This window comes from Cherax quadricarinatus, chromosome 93, assembly GCF_038502225.1.
Source record: "Cherax quadricarinatus isolate ZL_2023a chromosome 93, ASM3850222v1, whole genome shotgun sequence".
In the NCBI taxonomy this organism is placed as follows: domain Eukaryota; kingdom Metazoa; phylum Arthropoda; class Malacostraca; order Decapoda; family Parastacidae; genus Cherax; species Cherax quadricarinatus.
In genome coordinates, this window is record NC_091384.1 from 7,695,791 (window position 1) to 7,703,847 (window position 8,057).

Genomic DNA, 8,057 nt, shown 5'->3' on the forward strand with positions numbered 1-8,057 from the left:
CGCGCATAACGGAGATAAAACACCTCAATTACTGGGAGCGCTTGAGGTTCCTAAACCTGTATTCCCTGGAACGCAGGAGGGAGAGATACATGATTATATACACCTGGAAAATCCTAGAGGGACTAGTAGTGAACTTGCACACGAAAATCACTCACTACGAAAGCAAAGGACTTGGCAGACGATGTACCATCCCTCGAATGAAAAGCAGGGGTGTCACTAGCACGTTAAGAGACCGTACAATAAGTGTCAGGGGCCCGAGACTGTTCAACTGCCTCCCAGCACACATAAGGGGGATTACCAACAGACCCCTGGCAGTCTTCAAGCTGGCACTGGACAAGCACCTAAAGTCAGTTCCTGATCAGCCCGGCTGTGGCTTGTACGTTGGTTTGCGTGCAGCCAGCAGCAACAGCCTGGTTGATCAGGCTCTGATCCACCAGGAGGCCTGGTCACAGACCGGGCCGCGGGGGCGTTGACCCCCGGAACTCTCTCCAGGTAAACTCCAGGTAAATAACGATTACCTCCGAATGCGACCAATTATGTAAGTGTATTTATGTAAGTGTGTTTGTATGTGTATGTTTGGGGATCTGAAATGGACTAATCTACTTCACAATATTTCTTATGGGAACAAATTCGGTCAGTACTGGCACCTGAACATACTTCTGGAGTGAAAAAATATCGTTAACCGGGGGTCCACTGTAATTGTATTTTTGTAAATGGGATTAGGTCAGGGGTTTCAAATAGAGTTAGAGCTAAAGAAGGAGTAGCAATAATGTTGAAGGATAAGCTATGGCAGGAAAAGAGGGACTATAAATGTATTAATTCAAGGATTATGTGGAGTAAAATAAAGGTTGGATGTCAAAAGTGGGTTATAATAAGCGTGTATGCACCTGGTGAAGAGAGAAGTGTAGAGGAGAGAGAGAGATTTTGGGAAATGTTGAGTTAATGCGTGGGGAGTTTTGAATCAAGTGTGAGAGTAATGGTGGTTGGGGATTTCAATGCTAAAGTGGGTAAAAATGTTATGGAGGGGGTAGTAGGTAAATTTGGGGTGCCAGGGGTAAATGTAAATGGGGAGCCTTTAATTGAGCTATGTGTAGAAAGAGATTTGGTAATAAGTAATACATATTTTATGAAAAAGAGGATAAATAAATATACAAGGTATGATGTAGCACATAATGAAAGTAGTTTATTAGATTATGTATTGGTGGATAAAAGGTTGATGGGTAGGCTCCAGGATGTACATGTTTATAGAGGGGCAACTGATATATCGGATCATTATTTAGTTGTAGCTACAGTTAGAGTAAGAGGTAGATGGGAAAAGAGGAAGGTGGCAACAACAAGTAAGAGGGAGGTGAAAGTGTATAAACTAAGGGAGGAGGAAGTTCGGGTGAGATATAAGGGACTATTGGCAGAAAGGTGGGCTAGTGCAAAGATGAGTAGTGGGGAGGTTGAAGAGGGTTGGAACAGTTTTAAAAATGCAGTATTAGAATGTGGGGCAGAAGTTTGTGGTTATAGGAGGGTGGGGGCAGGAGGAAAGAGGAGTGATTGGTGGAATGATGAAGTAAAGGGTGTGATAAAAGAGAAAAAGGTAGCTTATGAGAGGTTTTTACAAAGCAGAAGTGTTATAAGAAGAGCAGAGTATATGGAGAGTAAAAGAAAGGTAAAGAGAGTGGTGAGAGAGTGCAAAAGGAGAGCAGATGATAGAGTAGGAGAGGCACTGTCAAGAAATTTTAATGAAAATAAGAAAAAATTTTGGAGTGAGTTAAACAAGTTAAGAAAGCCTAGGGAAAGTATGGATTTGTCAGTTAAAAACAGAGTAGGGGAGTTAGTAGATGGGGAGAGGGAGGTATTGGGTAGATGGCGAGAATATTTTGAGGAACTTTTAAATGTTAAGGAAGAAACAGAGGCAGTAATTTCATGCACTGGTCATGGAGGTATACCATCTTTTAGGAGTGAAGAAGAGTAGAATGTAAGTGTGGGGGAGGTACGTGAGGCATTACGTAAAATGAAAGGGGGTAAAGCAGCTGGAACTGATGGGATCATGACAGAAATGTTAAAAGCAGGGGGGGATATAGTGTTGGAGTGGTTGGTACTTTTGTTTAATAAATGTATGAAAGAGGGGAAGGTACCTAGGGATTGGCGGAGAGCATGTATAGTCCCTTTATATAAAGGTAAAGGGGACAAAAGAGACTAAAAATTATAGAGGAATAAGTTTACTGAGTATACCAAGAAAAGTGTACGGTAGGGTTATAATTGAAAGAATTAGAGGTAAGACAGAATGTAGGATTGTGGATGAGCAAGGAGGTTTCAGAGTGGGTAGGGGATGTGTAGATCAAGTGTTTACATTGAAGCTTATATGTGAACAGTATTTAGATAAAGGTAGGAAAGTTTTTATTGCATTTATGGATTTAGAAAAGGCATATGATAGAGTGGATAGAGGAGCAATGTGGCAGATGTTGCAAGTATATGGAATAGGTGGTAAGTTATTAAATGCTGTAAAGAGTTTTTATGAGGATAGTGAGGCTCAGGTTAGGGTGTGTAGAAGAGAGGGAGACTACTTCCCGGTAAAAGTAGGTCTTAGACAGGGATGTGTAATGTCACCATGGTTGTTTAATATATTTATAGATGGGGTTGTAAAAGAAGTAAATGCTAGGGTGTTCAGGAGAAGGGTGGGATTAAATTATGGGGAATCAAATACAAAATGGGAATTGACACAGCTACTTTTTGCTGATGATAATGTGCTTATGGGAGATTCTAAAGAAAAATTGCAAAGGTTAGTGGATGAATTTGGGAATGTGTGTAAAGGTAGAAAGTTGAAAGTGAACATAGAAAAGAGTAAGGTGATGAGGGTGTCAAATGATTTAGATAAAGAAAAATTGGATATCAAATTGGGGAGGAGGAGTATGGAAGAAGTGAATGTTTTCAGATACTTGGGAGTTGACGTGTCGGCGGATGGATTTATGAAGGATGAGGTTAATCATAGAATTGATGAGGGAAAAAAGGTGAGTGGTGCTTTGAGGTATATGTGGAGTCAAAAAACGTTATCTATGGAGGCAAAGAAGGGAATGTATGAAAGTATAGTAGTACCAACACTCTTATATGGGTGTGAAGCTTGGGTGGTAAATGCAGCAGCGAGGAGACGGTTGGAGGCAGTGGAGATGTCCTGTTTAAGGGCAATGTGTGATGTAAATATTATGCAGAAAATTCGGAGTGTGGAAATTAGGAAAAGGTGTGGAGTTAATAAAAGTATTAGTCAGAGGGCAGAAGAGGGGTTGTTGAGGTGGTTTGGTCATTTAGAGAGAATGGATCAAAGTAGAATGACATGGAAAGCATATAAATCTATAGGGGAAGGAAGGCGGGGTAGGGGTCGTCCTCGAAAGGGTTGGAGAGAGGGTGTAAAGGAGGTTTTGTGGGCAAGGGGCTTGGACTTCCAGCAAGTGTGTGTGAGCGTGTTAGATAGGAGTGAATGGAGACGAATGGTACTTGGGACCTGACAATCTGTTGGAGTGTGAGCAGGGTAATATTTAGTGAAGGGATTCAGGGAAACCAGTTATTTTCATATAGTTGGACTTGAGTCCTGGAAATGGGAAGTACAATGCCTGCACTTTAAAGGAGGGGTTTGGGATATTGGCAGTTTGGAGGGATATGTTGTGTATCTTTATATGTGTATGCTTCTAAACTGTTGTATTCTGAGCACCTCTGCAAAAACAGTGATAATGTGCTAGTGTGGTGAAAGTGTTGAATGATGATGAAAGTATTTTCTTTTTGGGGATTTTCTTTCTTTTTTGGGTCACCCTGCCTCGGTGGGAGACGGCCGACTTGTTGAAAAAAAAAAAAAAAAAATTTGTAAGTGCTTTTATAAGTGTATTTTTGAGGGTCTGAAATGGACTAATCTAACTTACATTATTCCTGATGGGAATAAATTCGTTCGGTAGTGGCACTTGAACAGCCTTCTGGACTGAAGAAAGTTCTATATTTGAGGTTCCACTGTATAAAGATGAGGTAATCAGTACCTCAGTCTTGAAGTTGGTGAAGAGCACCGTAGTCTTGCAGAAACTGAAGCACAGTCATGGAGCTTGTAGCTTATATACCAGCAAGAGGTGAAGGATGTGAATACAAGAACATAATGTGAAGAATTATATACTGTATTTCATGGCATGTTTTTTTTCCATAAAATGTCTCCAAAAACCATCCTGCATCCTATAAATTGAAGGTCAGTGACGGGAGCTATAAGTTTGGGGTGTGGGGTGGGCTGTAGCTCTCCCAGTTATGTCCAATGCTGAGCCGTTGAAACTAAAGCAAGAATATGAGTCGCGTCTTATAAGCCACGAAATATGGTACCTCTTGCCGGTATATAAGCTAAAACCTCCATGACTGTGCTTCGGTTCCTTCAAAACTATGGTGCTCTTCACCAACTTCAGGACTGAGGGAGTAGTTACCTCATCCTTGTATATAATTCCTCACATTATGTCCTTGTACTGATAAAGCCACTGGTTGGCGAAACGTCTGCCATGAAGATACCCAGATGCTGCATGTCTAATTTTCGTCTTATTAGTATTGTATACCATTCATGTACGACTCTTGTTCTGCCAGTACAGTGGACCCTGGTTAACGATATTTTTTCACTCCAGAAGTATGTTCAGGTGCCAGTACTGACCGAATTTGTTCCCATAAGGAATATTGTGAAGTAGATTAGTCCATTTCAGACCCCCAAACATACACGTACAAACTCACTTACATAAATACACTTACATAATTGGTCGCATTCGGAGGTGATCGTTATGCGGGGGTCCACTGTACTACACTAATATAGCCAATACCTGCACAAACACCTTCCTAATAAAGACAGTTGTTTCACTTCTCTCTGTTAATATTATGCATCATTTATATATGAAACACAAGTGTATTGTGTACTCACCTAGTTGAGGTTGCAGGGGTTGAGTCCAAGCTCCTGTGTATGAGGGTGTTAGTGATGCCTGGTGAGCAGTCAGTGTATCAGGGTATGGGTATTAAAACACCTGTACATACCCTGGATACCTGTGTGTGACAGGTATTGTAATACATGTACATACCCTGGATACCTGTGTGTGACAGGTATTGTAACACATGTACATACCCTGGATACCTGTGTGTGACAGGTATTGTAACACATGTACATACCCTGGATACCTGTGTGTGACAGGTATTGTAACACATGTACATACCCTGGATACCTGTGTGTGACAGGTATTGTAACACATGTACATACCCTGGATACCTGTGTGACAGGTATTAAAACACTTCAGAACAGGAAGTAAACATGACATGTGTTTTTATTTGTATTTTCTATTGTACTAGATTTTGTTAATAATTTTTTGGGTAATAAAATTTGAACAAAGTTGTGATGTTTTATTTGTTAGTTAATATTAGAATGATGTTAATGCTTGTTAGAATGATGTTAGTGCTTGTTAGAATGATGTTAGTGTGGGTTAGAATGATATTAGTGTTAGAATGATGTTAGTGCTTTGAATGTTACTGTTTGTTAGAATGATGTAGTGTTTATTAGAATGATGAAGTGTTTGTTAGAATGATGAAGTGTTTGTTAGAATGATGTAGTGTTTGTTAGAATGATGTAGTGTTAGAATGATGTAGTGTTTGTTAGAATGATGTAGTGTTTGTTAGAATGATGTAGTGTTTGTTAGAATGATGAAGTGTTTGTTAGAATGATGTAGTGTTTGTTAGAATGATGTAGTGTTTGTTAGAATGATGTAGTGTTTGTTAGAATGATGTAGTGTTTGTTAGAATGATGAAGTGTTTGTTAGAATGATGTTCATGTTTGTTAGAATGATGTAGTGTTTGTTAGAATGATGTAGTGTTTGTTAGAATGATGTAGTGTTTGTTAGAATGATGTAGTGTTTGTTAGAATGATGAAGTGTTTGTTAGAATGATGTAGTGTTTGTTAGAATGATGTAGTGTTTGTTAGAATGATGTAGTGTTGTTAGAATGATGAAGTGTTTGTTAGAATGATGTAGTGTTTGTTAGAATGATGTAGTGTTGTTAGAATGATGTAGTGTTTGTTAGAATGATGTAGTGTTGTTAGAATAATGTAGTGTTTGTTAGAATGATGTAGTGTTTGTTAGAATGATGTAGTGTTTGTTAGAATGATGTAGTGTTGTTAGAATGATGAAGTGTTTGTTAGAATGATGTAGTGTTTGTTAGAATGATGTAGTGTTTGTTAGAATGATGTAGTGTTGTTAGAATGATGAAGTGTTTGTTAGAATGATGTAGTGTTTGTTAGAATGTAGTGTTAGAATGATGTAGTGTTGTTAGAATGATGAAGTGTTTGTTAGAATGATGTAGTGTTTGTTAGAATGATGTAGTGTTAGAATGATGAAGTGTTTGTTAGAATGATGTAGTGTTTGTTAGAATGATGTAGTGTTTGTTAGAATGATGTAGTGTTGTTAGAATGATGAAGTGTTTGTTAGAATGATGTAGTGTTTGTTAGAATGATGTAGTGTTGTTAGAATGATGTAGTGTTTGTTAGAATGATGTAGTGTTGTTAGAATGATGTAGTGTTTGTTAGAATGATGTAGTGTTTGTTAGAATGATGTAGTGTTGTTAGAATGATGAAGTGTTTGTTAGAATGATGTAGTGTTTGTTAGAATGATGTAGTGTTAGAATGATGTAGTGTTTGTTAGAATGATGTAGTGTTGTTAGAATGATGTAGTGTTTGTTAGAATGATGAAGTGTTTGTTAGAATGATGTTCATGTTTGTTAGAATGATGTAGTGTTTGTTAGAATGATGTAGTGTTTGTTAGAATGATGTAGTGTTTGTTAGAATGATGTAGTGTTTGTTAGAATGATGTAGTGTTTGTTAGAATGATGTAGTGTTTGTTAGAATGATGAAGTGTTTGTTAGAATGATGTAGTGTTTGTTAGAATGATGAAGTGTTTGTTAGAATGATGTAGTGTTGTTAGAATGTAGTGTTTGTTAGAATGATGTAGTGTTAGAATGATGAAGTGTTTGTTAGAATGATGTAGTGTTTGTTAGAATGATGTAGTGTTTGTTAGAATGATGTAGTGTTTGTTAGAATGATGAAGTGTTTGTTAGAATGATGTAGTGTTTGTTAGAATGATGTAGTGTTGTTAGAATGATGTAGTGTTTGTTAGAATGATGTAGTGTTTGTTAGAATGATGAAGTGTTTGTTAGAATGATGTAGTGTTTGTTAGAATGATGTAGTGTTTGTTAGAATGATGTAGTGTTTGTTAGAATGATGAAGTGTTTGTTAGAATGATGTTCATGTTTGTTAGAATGATGTAGTGTTTGTTAGAATGATGTAGTGTTTGTTAGAATGATGTAGTGTTTGTTAGAATGATGTAGTGTTTGTTAGAATGATGTAGTGTTTGTTAGAATGATGTAGTGTTTGTTAGAATGATGTAGTGTTTGTTAGAATGATGAAGTGTTTGTTAGAATGATGTAGTGTTTGTTAGAATGTTGGTGTTTGTTACAATGGTGTTCATGTTAGAATGTTAGTGCTCATTACAATAACGTTAGTTCTTGTTAGAATGATGTTAATCTTCATTAGAATGATGTTAGTGTTAGAATGATGTTAGTATTTATAGAATGCTAGTGTTTGTTAAAATGGTATTAGTGTTTGTTAGAATGTTAGTGCATGTTAGAATGATGTCACTGCTTTTCAGAATGATGTTAGTGCTTGTTAAAATGTTAGTTGGTGCTTGTTAGAATGACGTTCGTGCTTGTTAGAATGACGTTCGTGCTTGTTAGAATGATCCACCACGAGGACTGGTCACAGACCGATCTATCACAAGAACCAGTCTGTGACCAGTCCTCGGGGTGGATCATCCTGGCCACACACAAACCAATATATGAACCACAGCCCGGCTGGTCAGGTACTGACATGTGCCTGTCCAGTGCCTTCTTGAAGACAGCCAGGGGTTTACCTGGAGAGGGTTTCGGGGGTCAACGCCCCCGTGGCCCGGTCTGAGACCAGGTCTCATGGTGGATCAGGGTCTGATCAACCAGGCTGTTGCTGCTGGCCACACGCAAGCTGATGTATGAAC